The sequence below is a fragment of the Podarcis erhardii genome (assembly GCF_964252035.2).
Source record: "Podarcis erhardii genome assembly, chromosome: 1".
Classification (NCBI taxonomy): Eukaryota; Metazoa; Chordata; class Lepidosauria; order Squamata; family Lacertidae; genus Podarcis; species Podarcis erhardii.
In genome coordinates, this window is record NC_138497.1 from 28,592,596 (window position 1) to 28,606,259 (window position 13,664).

Below are 13,664 nucleotides of genomic sequence, written 5' to 3' on the forward strand. Positions count from 1 at the left end.
GTCTGGTGGTTATGCCAGTTTTGCTTCAAGTCAACCCATTCTTTGAAAAAGCCCGGTCCACCTCCAGAGAGATCACGGTTACCAAACACTATAACAGTATGCAACCTTATTGTGCCACTGTCTGCTGGATAATGCTTATGACATTATAGCTGTGGTGAGTAATGCATGTCACTCCCCCACTGCAATTCATGCCCATCTATAGTAAAGAGTGAGCATGTATCTATTGTACCACATAAGCATTCATGCAGACTCCCTTGGAACAAAACTCTGCTCTTTAAAGGTTACTAATCTACTGCTGTTGTTGTTTCTTAGTCGTTTAGTCGTGTCCAATTCTTCGTGACCCCATGGACGAGGGCACACCAGACACTCCTGTCTTCCGCTGCCTCCTGCAGTTTGGTCAAACTCATATTGGTAGCTTCAAGAACACTGTCCAACCATCTCGTCCTCCTTGTGCCCTCCATCTTTCCCAACATCAGGGTCTTTTCCAGGGAGTCTTCTCTTCTCATGAGGTGGCCAAAGTATTGGAGCCTCAGCTTCAGGATCTGTCCTTCCAGTGAGCACTCAGGGCTGATTTCCTTAAGAATGGATAGGTTTGATCTTCTTGCAGTCCATGGGACTCTCACTCTACTGCTAGGGGACTGAAATTCATGCCAGCTACAGGCTAACACCCAAAGTGGAATTAAGTAGTACTTGCAGGCTTCCCATGGGCATCTGATTGGCCAATGAGAGAACAGGATGCAGTGCTAGATGGGCCTTTCATTTGATCCAGCCTGTTTCTTCTTATGTTCTTATGCAGTGCTTTTTTTCTGGGGGTACGCATTCCCTGAAACATTTTGTGAATCTTTGTACTTTTGTCCATTTACTGTATTCATTTTTCCTGATTTGAACTATAAAATGGTGATTTTCTTGAGTCAAAATGAGAGTACCCCTAAACAATTTTTTAAAGAAAAAAACACTGTTCTTATGAATTCAAAGTGTGTCCCCATTAAAACATGTGGCGGAATTTCAGTAGGAGTCCATCCGAATTCCTCAGCTTGAATGCTTCCCACTGCTCCAAAGAAATTATGAACTGGGACACAGGCAACAGTGTGATTATTAAGATTAATTAATTAATATGCTGCTGTCTTGTCAAAATGGCTTCTAAGTAGTAACAATCTTCTTGTTTTTATGGTAGGCTTCCCTGTGGCCTATGTGAAGGGTGGGATACAAATCATGTAAAAATAAATAAATCATGTAAATAAATCATTCTAAGTTCTTTGAATAAAGGCTATGAACCATGTCCTGAATACCAGGTTCTCACAGGCTGTTTTCCTCAAATACACACAATGAAAGAATGAGCCCCTTGCTGAGAGGTTCAGGCACTGAGGGCCATGAAGAAACTTTGAAAACTACTGTCCACCTTTTAGGAAGAAGCTGTTGGATCAGGCTATGGCCCAGCCTCCTGTTCTCACAGTGGCCAGATACCCATGGGAAGCCTGTGAGCAGGACTTGAATTCTCCCCTCTAACAGTTTCCTCTAGCAATGACAAACCTAGGCAGCATCTTAAAAAGTAGAGACATCACCTTGCCAACAAAGGTCCGTATAGTTAAAGCTATGGTTTTCCCAGTAGTGATGTACGGAAGTGAAAGCTGGACCATAAAGAAGGCTGATCGCCGAAGAATGGATGCTTTTGAATTGTGGTGCTGGAGGAGACTCTTGAGAGTCCCATGGACTGCAAGAAGATCAAACCTATCCATTCTGAAGGAAATCAGCCTTGAGTGCTCACTGGAAGGACAGATCGTGAAGCTGAGGCTCCAATACTTTGGCCACCTCATGAGAAGAGAAGACTCCCTGGAAAAGACCCTGATGTTGGGAAAGATGGAGGGCACAAGGAGAAGGGGACGACAGAGGACAAGATGGTTGGATAGTGTTCTCAAAGCTACAGAGCATGAGTTTGACCAAACTGCGGGAGGCAGTGGAAGACAGGAGTGCCTGGCGTGCTCTGGTCCATGGGGTCACGAAGAGTCAGACACGACTAAACGACTAAACAACAACAACAGCAGTTTCCAGCAACTGTTTCTCAGAAGCACATTGCCTCTGACCGTGGATACCTCTTGCTGTAAACTGAGCACAAAACAGCTGAGCTGGTCTCAGTCCCTGCACAGCACTTTGTTTTTATCTATCAAGTGGGAGGGTTAATTTTTCAGCATGAACCAGCAATGGTTGCCCCCCCCCCCCACTTCCTAGCACCACAGTTTTGAAGACAACATATTAAATGAAGATTGCATTCATCCCTTAAATGTGAAGTGTGAGCTCATTTGGCCATTGTGATATATTCTAATTTATTTCCAAGATGCACACTCTTTCCTGTGGTTGATTTTATCCCTTTCTCTCATTTATAAATGGGCATTGCACAGTAGCTGTCTCTGCATTCACTCTGTGCAGGCCTGGCTTACCCTCTCCTGCCACAAGTTTCCTTCCCTCAGCAAGATTTTCTCTCTCCTTTTTTATTTTCTATTCCCCCATGGCAAAGCATTTTAATAAATAAACCAGCAGATAAAGTGTTGCTCCTAATTGGAATGGATGTTAATATTTTCTGATGCAAATTACCACTTCTGGACGTCTCCATGCAAGTCGCTCCGACCCACCATCAAATTGGGCTGTTGAGAATGCTGTTGCTAAGCAACAATGCTAAGCCATACTATGGAGACAAATACTCCACCTTGGACCGGTCTTACTTTAAAGCAAGCATGTAAACTCACTGGTGTTTGTTCTTTGAATCTGCGTGAGGCATGGATGTGGATCCAATAGGGATGATTGGACTATTTCAGTGAAGATGTATAATCGGAGAAACTCTTCCTTTTGTAGCAGGTCTCTTTATTTAAGCTATAATTCCTTTTGGTGTTTGCGGTAGGTAGTGACACCTGAATCATTTTACCCGGTGAAATCACCACAACAGGGGCTTGCCTCCCATCTCACAAGTTTTCAAAGGATAAGCTTCAGAAACACAGTACTTGCTTAGCAGGAAAGTATTACGTGTGCCTTATATAAGAGAATGCTAGTGCTTCATCAAGCGTTACCCCACAGACTGCTCAGTTTGAAACAGTCAGCTTAGCAAGTAAGTAGGAGGTGCAATGCTGCAAAAGGAATGTGCCCAGGTGAGGTGCTAAACTGAGGCAGGAACTGCAAATTACAGAGCAGACCCAGCTACAGCAGAAAGCAGCAATCCTACGCCTGCTTTTATTTCCCTCTCTGCTGTAGTTCAACAAGCCAAGCACAGAATGTGTCCCTTCCTTTATTATTCCATTTCCATTGTGGAGACAAGGGAACGCTATGGTCGCATCTGCACTACACATTTCAAGCGGTATCATGCTACCTTAGAGAGTCATGGGCTCCCCCAAGAATCCTGGGAACTGTAGATCAGGGTGCTGAGAGTTGCCAGGAGACCCCCTCACAGCCCTACAGTTCCCAGAGCATCCTGGGAAGAGGGTCTGACTGAGAATTAGAGCTCTGCAAGGGGAATAGGGGGTCTCCCGACAATTCTCAGCTTGTCACTCTTTGAGCCATGACTGTTTGAAGCAGTGTGATGCTGCTTGAACTGTATTGTGCAGGTGGGGCCTTAGGAAGAAGGTGTCAAGTCACTGGATTAGTTGCATTAGGCATTATGGTGGAGGAGACGTAGATAAAAAGCTACTGCTTTGGGAGGGGGGAAGCACCCTTTTTCCACAATGTGTGGTTTTGCAATGAAGGCAAGCTCATGTTCATCTAGTCTAGAGGGTCTACAGGGTCTACACCCATGACATAAAAGCTGCATAAATCACCCCCATGGTGGAAACATTATAGTTCAATTACAATTCCATGAGTTTTATTTTGGCTGCTTGTTTTTTTGTGGGGTATTTAGTGTGGACAGATAAAACTGGCACCTGTCAGATCACATGCCCACAGCTTCTCTTTATGGAAATATGCAATTTGCTTCCCATTGTACCAGCTTGGGTGATGGAGCTGGTGTTAGGTGCTTTGGCCGCTAGCAGCAGATGGATTTTTCCACCTGCCTGTGCAGGTTATACCAGCCCACACTTATTAGCTGTGATTGCCACAAGCTCCTCCTTGTCATGTTTTAATAAATGCAATGTTTTTAACCATTCCTGTCTTTCCACATCTTCATTCCAGGTGTGGGACAAGGATTTGCGCCCGTGTGCATTTGCTGTTTGGACCCAGGCATAGAGACATGCCTCAGATTGCTGACTCTACCTGTTCTACCTATGGCACCGAAGAACCTGCGGATATTGATCTCTACCCCCCACTGTAAGAATGACCATTAAGAATTCAGTCCCCAGACGAGGAAGGCTGAGGGAGAAAATGTTCTGAGGAGAAGGAGAGAGAATGCATGCATGTGAGAGATAGTGCATATGCAGAAAGAATGGCTGAGTGTAAAGAGAGAGTGGGATGCACACACAGAGAAATAAGACTGGCTCAGTATTTTAATGTGAGTGGGTAAACAGTCAGCGCTATAATAAATCTCCAAGGCATTTGATCCCTATAAACCATCTTAATCCTTAGGGCTATTCTGGCAATGAGAGATAACTGCTCTGAAGCAGAAATGTTCTTAGCATAAACCCGCACTATGTTTACTCTGCATGTGTCAATTTTCCTCCTCTCTTAAAAAATTAATAAATAGAGGGTTTTAAACGCCCACTCTCCCCTACCCCAGAGGCCACTCTTGAGAGCTTCGTCTGTTGGGTCTGCCAGCCCCTCACTTCACTAATGAGAACTTTTTAATTTATGGTTTATGATTGCCAGTGAAGGCTCTGGAAAAATGGTAGTAAATAATGTCCTGACTGCGAATTGCAGAATAACTAAAGGAACAAGGCAAGGCTGCCCGTTGTTACCCTTGTTGTTTATATTAGTTTTAGAAGTACTGGAGCAAAGAATAAGATGTGAATGGATGTCATTGGGGAATCTACATATCTTAGATTTAGAAGGTCATGGTAATATTTTTGGTTGGCATGCCTATTTGTGGTATGAAAAGGTGAAAGTACACAAAATCATATAATTAGGAAAAAAATTGTACATAGTCTGGGATAAATATAAAAAATTATTGGAGACAAAAACACCACTTTGGCTCTCACCGCTGGAAGCCATAATGGTAAAGAAAAAGAAAATGATGGAAGGTTGGACAACTTATAGAAATTTATTAAAACAGGAGGGAGAAGAGTTTACATTAAAAGAATTTAAGAATTTATCAGGAAAGTTAACAACACGGATACAATATCATCATTTGAACGAAGTATTTAAGAAAGATAGGAAACAAGGTTTTGGGGAACAAATATCACAACTGGAGAGAGATCTGTTGGAATGTAATGTTAAAGTGTTGTCTAAAATGTATAAGATATTATTGGATTGGGAGACAAAGGATGAGCAAGTAAACTCTGTTACTAGTGTTACCTAAAATGGGGGAGGATGTTGGGATTTCAGTTCCCACCAGCTGCGAGCAGGCAGCTACATTGTTGACATCATGTGATGTCTCTGAGCATGAGATAGGAAGTCTCAGCCAGTTCTCATTGTAACTGGGGAGTTACTGTGAGTTACTTTCGCTTCTGAGTAGAAGCTTGAGTCAGTGGCGTAGCGTGGGGGTGCAGGGGGGGCCGGCCGCACCGGGCGCAACATCTGGGTGGGGGGCGCACTCGCAGCTCTCTGCCCCCTGCTAAAATCCACGGGTTAGGGGGCGCAAATTACTTGCCTTGCCCCGGGTGCTGACCACCCACGCTACGCCACTGGCTTGAGTCGAGTCGGAGACTATTGTGTTATACTGCTCAGGAGAGCAGTCATGTTTGTACAGTCTTAATAAAGTAGTAAGTAGACTACGGACTGTCTCTTTCTTCTGTGATGGACTGGCAGAAGAATGCGAGTGTGCTCCTCTCAGGAGGGAGGGGTTGCTTATCACAGGTCTCTCTGGACTGAGGTAGAATTCCAGCCAGAGAGTGACCACTGGAGAGAAGCCTCGGTGTCTTGGGAAGTTGGCCCTGGGAGCGTTTTTCCAACAAACTCTGTAAACAGCACATGTAGCTGTTTGCATGGATACTTCATTGTGATTGGGACTCCTGATTGTGTGGAATCCTGCTAACTCACAGGCTTCTTTTCTACAGATAGGTCACAGAGCAGGGCTAGCATGACCCTGCTCTTGGCAATAAAGTGAAAGGGTCTGTTGTCAGGTAAGCACTTGGACAAGCCTCGAGATCACAGGCCAAAGACCAAATACCGAGTTTTGCTGGGACAAAACGGCAAAAGGGGGAAAGTGGAGGGGAGGGGGGAAGGGGTGATGCACATCCCAGGATGCTCACAGCACAAGAGTGAAATAAAAGGAGGAAAGTCAGAGGGACAAGTGGTGCTACCCAAGCATACCAGGACCCCAATATCTTCTGGAATGCTTCTCCCAATATGAACTTACCTAGACCCACAGAGCTGGATTCAGCTAACAAGTCTGTGCAAGGACTTCCACTAGTGCAATGGGGCTTCCTTCCTTCTCTGTGACCCCAAATTGGCTCACTGGCAATGGGAGAACCCCCAGAGCAACACATAAGGGGAGGACAGGTGGGATGGTTCCATCTGGCAAGCTGAAATAGAATTATTGCTATAGTGCTACATTGAATTCCTCCCATAGATCTTCATATGAGGCTCTTCACCAGACCCCTTCTTGGAAGGAGCCTCCTAGGGTAATGGCAAGGGAAAGGATCTTTTCAATTTTGTGAAAACCAGGTAAAAACTTACCTTTCCCCCAGGTTTTTGATGGTCTGTGATGATGTTTTGCTGTTAGTGTGCTGTCAAATCTTCCTGCTGCTTTTATGGGTGGAGAGTTGTGTGTATTTGTGTCTCTCTGTGTGTACTTTTTATGAATTGCAAGTGTTTTTTTTGTGACTGTGTTAACGTTACAATGTCACACTCATGTATGCTTATGTTTCTGAATATGCTGTAAAATGCTTGGAGACCTTTGTGCAACAAGTGACTAATAATAATAATAATAATAATAATAATAATAATAATAAACCACTTAACCATTTTTCTTACATTCAGTGCTGCATCCTCACCAATATAATGTTTCATGGTCACCCTGGAGAAGGCAAATTACTCCAGATTTAAGCAGGAAGCAATTAGCTTGGGTGGAAACTAATTATAATCGAGGTGAGATTAAAGTACCTCCTGATTATTTTTACCTCATCATATTATCTGTGGTAAATGCACTAAAGAGAGGCAATAGCTACCCTTCCTTTCCCCTATTTTATGACCATTTATAGATGCTTATGATGGGAGGGAGAAAGTTAAATGTGAGGATGCTCCTTACCACACATACTAGCCACAACTGAGCTGTATTTCCAGGTCTTCATCTGAAGTTTGAAGTCCCCAGCAGTAAATCATCATAATTACTGGGAGATCTGACAACCATATCACTTTCTTCTCCAGCCTGCATTTCTGCTTTGTCCAAGTTTTTGAAGAGACTATGTGATTACTGCTGGGGGTGTCTTCATAAAGCAAATATTTCTTTTGTAGTTGGTTGCCTCTTATGCCTTCCACGATTTTGTTTTGTGGAACAATGCTGCCAACAAACTCTTGACACCTATGTTGATCAAATGCGCTACCATATAACCAATTGGCCATAGTTACCAAATATATCTCTCATTTAAGAGGCAAAACATGCTTCAGTACTTTGCACTCCACATTGTACATCAGTAGCATTGATACTGAATGAAGTAGCTTGCGTCTTCAGACCAATGAACTACAATAAAGCAATGCCCTTGCATAAGAACAATGGGCTTTCCACTTCTGGAGACTTCCCAGGTATGGATTCTGTCAATGCATTATTAAATACAGGACCCAACAGCTTGCCCTAATTCCAGCCTGATGACTTATTTATAACAAAGAAAATTGTGGTACCTCAACAGATTCATCGGGACTCAAGTTTTCATGCATGAGATCCCATTCCAGCAAATGTGTTCTATTCAAATAAAATGCACACACACAAATAGGGGTTTTTATTTTTTTTAACAGTCGGCTCCAAAGGCCATGCACTACAACGGGTAGCAGCAGGTCTCTGACATTTTCATGTAGGTTCAAAATACATACAAGATAAAAGCAGATTCACAACAGCAAGCACCAGGCATTTAACGAGTCATTGGTTGGTTGGTACTTGATTACAAACTTTTAATTGAGAAAAAAGTGATCCCAGTTAGCCAGAGATTTTAAAAAGAAATGATGATGGTCATAATCAATACAAGTACTTATAAAGCATTACTATTAATACAAGTACTTACAATAAAGTGGCATATTGAGAGAGGCGTTCTCTTACACACAGAGGAGATGCCTCTTCTAAGATGACACATATACGCACATTCTAAAAGCAAGGTATGCTTCCTGGTTTAGAAATATTGTTGATCATTTGACTAAAATTGCAGTATGTGGAACAGCTTCCCCTCAGGAATCAGGTATGCACTGACCTTATTGGATTGTCAGCATTTCTGAAGACCTATGTGTTTCTCTGACTCTTCTCCAACTGGTAATATTGGTCTGGCATATGACATCAGCAGTATGGGTATATTATTATTATTATTATTATTATTATTATTATTATTATTATTATTATTATTATTAAAATGAATTAAAATGAATGGTTTTCATTAAAATGGACTTTAACTGGTTCGCAGCTCTTGCAAGCACCATGATAATAATGTATGTCTAACATATGTCTTTTAAAAAACCAACAACTATTAGAATGTAAATTCAGAGTCCCAATTGTCTGAATTAAACAGAACTGGCTTACGAACTCTAGTTCAGCAATTGCATCCCAGAGCTTCCATTTTGAAGTCTTTATTTCAGTGTATGAGGACTTAGATTTGTTCTACACCTGCAGCAGAATGCGTTGGTATAATTCTGAGGTGGGCAAAATGAACTGCGTCACTTTAGATTTCAGCTGGAGCTCAGATTTTTTCATTGGCTCCCTACATTTTTTAAAGCCCTCTGGAAACAGAAAATTAGCAGAATATAGAAAGAGCAGGCCAGGATCTCTAACCTTGATGAGCATTTTTCATTGAAGAGACTTGTTTCCTACTTGCCATCTGAAATAATACTGTCCACATGAAGAGTCTTGCTACCACTTTCTACTGAATATGCAGATTGGGCCCTAAAGATTGGTTTGTTCTGCCATCAATATCTGATTATTGGAAAATCTGAGATTGGACTTGTATCCATCTATTCCCATACACGGAAACTACTGTTCTATTGAGAGAGCAGACAAGCATTGCCAGCATATAGCAGGTGTCAATATGGCTGAAGTCAGGGGTACGTGAGAAGCTGTGGGGGACAGAGGTGGCCTCTGGATTTGCTTCAGGATTTACGGAACAATTCAAGCCAAACAATCTGCCATGCTGGAGTGGATCTGGAGAGGGAGAAGGCAACTCTCTGCCCAGCCATGCCTAGCTCTACTGGGCTTCACTGACAGGGAAGCTCCACCTTCAATGAGGGAGCCCTGCCAGCTAGGAGCACCCTATGCACCCGCCAAAACAGTGGGTGGGTGGAAATTACCAGTGGCAGTATTCCTGCTAATGACAGCTAGCTGAAATCCCCCCAAATGGGGTGTTTTAAGAGCAGAGTGGCAGAATTGGGTCAGAACAGGGTCGACTGGATTCTGATCCAGCCCTGCTGGCATTATGTGGCAGTAACAGGCATGGGAGTTGGTGCGGCAAAGAAGCATGCTTCCTCCTCCCACCTTCAGTCCTGGCCAATATGAGTGGGATCGTAGTTAATGGTGACCATGCCACTCCATTAAGCCCTGCCACTGCCAGCCAGTCAGAGGTTTGGACTACAACCTTAGGCTGCAAGCCTATACCAATTTACCTGGGATTAATCCCAACTGAACTCTGAACTAAGCGTCTTCCGAGCAGACATTTATAGGATTGCACTGTTAGTCCTTGAGTTTGTGTGTTTGTTAGATAGTTAATCTAATTGTTGGTCTAGGATGAGCTGTAGGTCACTGAGAATATGTTGCAACAGTTTTATCTATAGAAGCCAGTTTACGTATGTTTTGTCACTTTTATGCAGAAGACAACTTCTGATAATACTCTCGCTTTCATCAATTGGGTTGGTATTGCAGCTTTAAGTATACCTGCTGCAAATTTTTCAGGTGTGATTCTTTGACCAAATGCACTGGAACAAGTGCGGTTATATTATACAGCTTGACTGTGGGCTGTGTGTTGTGTTGTGGGTGGTAGTTGGACGTTTGAAGGTGTTTGCAGCAGGCATGAGATTTCCCATAAGGCAGTGTTTATATATCCATCTCATAGTGCCCAAAGGCAAACCTGTCATGTGGATGCCAGCTAGACTCAGGCTGAAGGTGGAATGGATGTTGCTGAAATCCTGGTGGAATTTCTCAGAAGGCTCCTTCCTGTGGTGAGGAGCTTGAGAAGCATTGCTCTGGCAAACTATAGAGTGCCATAGCAGTGCCAGCTAAGATATAAGCCAATTCCCAAATCTGAAATCATGGTGGGTAAGGATAAAATAGCGAAGATGGATGGCCAGAATTGCTGTGGCAACAGCAGAGATAACATTCCTGGTAGCTTGTAGACTGTTTGTATAGGGGATGATGGTGGGCAGAGCAACTGTGAACTCATTCACACTCACCTGTGCTCTAGGCACAGGTCTGAGCTTTCCAGGTCCATCTCCGAGCATTTTTTAGTTTTTGTTTAGTCCTGGTGCTTTTTCTGCAAAAACATGCTCTTTACTGCTGAAAAGAATTTTGCAGAAAACCCAGGAAAGCATGGAGCACAAGGTCAGTGTGGATGGTAAGCCATGTCAACAGCTTGCTAGGGTTGTGTTTTCTGGAAAATAGTGGGTTGTAGTTTCCTTTCAAAGAGAATGGCTTTCTGAGTCTGAGTCAAAATGCATTTACCATTTCCCTCATGCCATTAGCAGGGAGCAAAATGGGGGTTATTTGGGGGAGGGGATATGGTAAGTTAAATTGTGGTTGGGGGCAAAATTGATCCACACCTTCGGGTGAAAAAATGGCACTGCTTAGGTGCTGCCTTTCTAAAAACAAAATGCCAAATGTTTATCAGAGCAATGCTACATAATCACACTGTTTCACTGCATCCCAATTTTCACTATTCTACCCTCCCCCTAAACCTGATGGCCGTTTCAGAAATGCTTTATTGACAAACAAGGTGAAATATCTGTTCTGATACATTTTGTCTTAGCCCTAATATCTGTCTCTATTTCTAATATGTTAACTGCGAAAATAGCATGTGAGGCATCTGATAAAGTTGCCTCTAATTCACAAAGTTGTTACGCCATAGTCAATATATTAGACTTTTAAGATGTCACAAAACTCCACTTTTTAGACTTTTTAGTCTAATATTTATGGTGTGTCTATGTTGGGTATGTATGTATGTAGGTAATGTATGTATTGTATATATTGAAGTGTATTGTTTAAGTTTTATGTAAATTGATGTATACTAAAGACTTAAATTTTTTAAAAACAAATAAATAAATAAATACAACAGTAAACGAGATTTAGAAGAAGAACAACTCCACTTTTGTCTCCACAAAATAATATGGTTATCTCATGTGATTAATCAGTTATACTGCGATCCTGTACTCACTTACTGGGGATATGGGCATTTGCAGGAATCTTTCTCATTGTGGGGGCAAAGAAAAGCACTGAAAGAGAGGAGCAGACTAGTTTCTCTCAAAATAATGATACTGCTTTCTCAGATTATACAAATACTAGGAACGTACAGGGCAATCCTAACTATAAGAAGGTGGCATAACTGATGTTGGCATGTCACTCCAACCCAAATTCTGTTCAGGAGCCTCTTGGATGGGCTAATCCTGGCTAAGTGTGGGACCAATTTTCAAGGATTTGGCCCTAGGTCAGATGACTGAGATGAATAGGGCATCCCTCCTTGCCCTGTCCTGTCCCTTCCCCATAGTGTCTGCTTTGGAGGTCATATGCAAATCACTGGCTCAGCCAGGGTGAAGGAATTATGTCGACCTAGCCCTGACAAAAGTCTAAGACCCACTGAATCCAAACTCTCTAGCAGATCTTGGGTTTAAATTGCATTGATACTTCTTTTTAAAAGAAAGCTGGGAATTTGTGTAGTATGGCAATTGGCCCCACTTGGACACTCATGCCTGGGAGTAAATTCACTTGAACACTGTGTGACTCACACCTGAATAAACATGGGTAGGATTGCGGCTACACTGTAAATCTATGCCTATCTACCTTGGAGCAATCCCCAGTGGACACAGCGCGTGCCAAGGACTGTGCTGTGAATTATTTACTAGCTGCTTTATTTCTTTAAAATGTATTTTTTCCAACAATTTTTTTTAAAGACACGAGCCATTACTTTGCCTCCCTCCTTTTTCTAGAATAATGGAGGATGGCTTTCACGAGGACCTGTGGCTGTGGAGTGGGCCCCTCTTTTGCTGGGAAATATACAGAACTTCTGAGAGAAAACTGCTTTCCCTGGCACTCCTGAAGGAGGTGGGGGTAGCAGAATGCTCTTTACATGTTCAGACTCCTTTATTTAAGCATTTGTTTATTGCCCAATTTGTTGTTTTTAACAAAAACTTCAGAAATGAAAACGTACCTTAGAAGAAGTTGAAAACAGCACATTTCCCTTTGATTTGCTTAAATACCAGCATTTCTCAAGCCTCAGAAGGTAAGGAAGGTGGGCACCAACTTCTTGGAGAGTGGACAAAGCAATCACCTAAGATTGGCTGTAGGCCACAAATAAATCAAGAACGGACCTACCCCAAGACAGGAAAAATAATTTTTCAAGCCTTACCTCACACTTACTTAAGGCAGAGCTTCCAGGCTTGAGGTGGCCAAGTCATCACACAAGCAAAAAATGAACACACTAGGGAAAGGGAAGGGGTCAAGCGATCAAAAAACCAAAATGGGGAAGGTTAGAAGGGTTCTCGTTCTGCCCATGCCGCTTTCAGTAGGTCCGCCACATTATTGAGAACAGCTCAGAACATAGGGTTGGGGACGGGCAAGTGAAATACCACTCCTCTTATAAAACTTGCAACATACCGTACTTCATTCCAGTCATTCCACCCCACTCCCACCTCACATCTAAAGGCTCTTTCTCATGGCAACTTTAGCTGCATGAGACTAATTTCTGTCCTGCTTGGTAACATGATGAGAAAGCTGTTGTCATGAGAGGGTGCCAATTTGCAGCAACATTCAACTATGTTTTCTGGCAGGGGAGTGCCACCATGGGATAAAGCCATTGAATATATTTTACCCACTTGACCGCTGGATACAGCTATCACTGAGGATTGTGGGAAGGAACCATGTTGCAGTGGCTTCAGTGCCACTTGGGGTACTAAGCCTGTGGGGGTTTTTATGCCTATTCAATCATTTTAATACTTTTTTTTAAAAAAAGCTGGCACAAAGGACAATACTCTCAAGCATAGTTTCTTGCTGTTTTACAGGAATACCAGAAGCTGCCATATATATATATCAATATTGATCTAATTGGACAAATATATTTGTCCAATTAGATCAATATTGGCTGCTCTGATGGACAGCAGGTTTCTATGAGCCCAGGCAAATCTGTCCATTTTGGATTCTCTCAGTTTCTCATTTTTCAAGACTGAAGTTCATCTCTTGACATTTCCACAGTTCACAATTT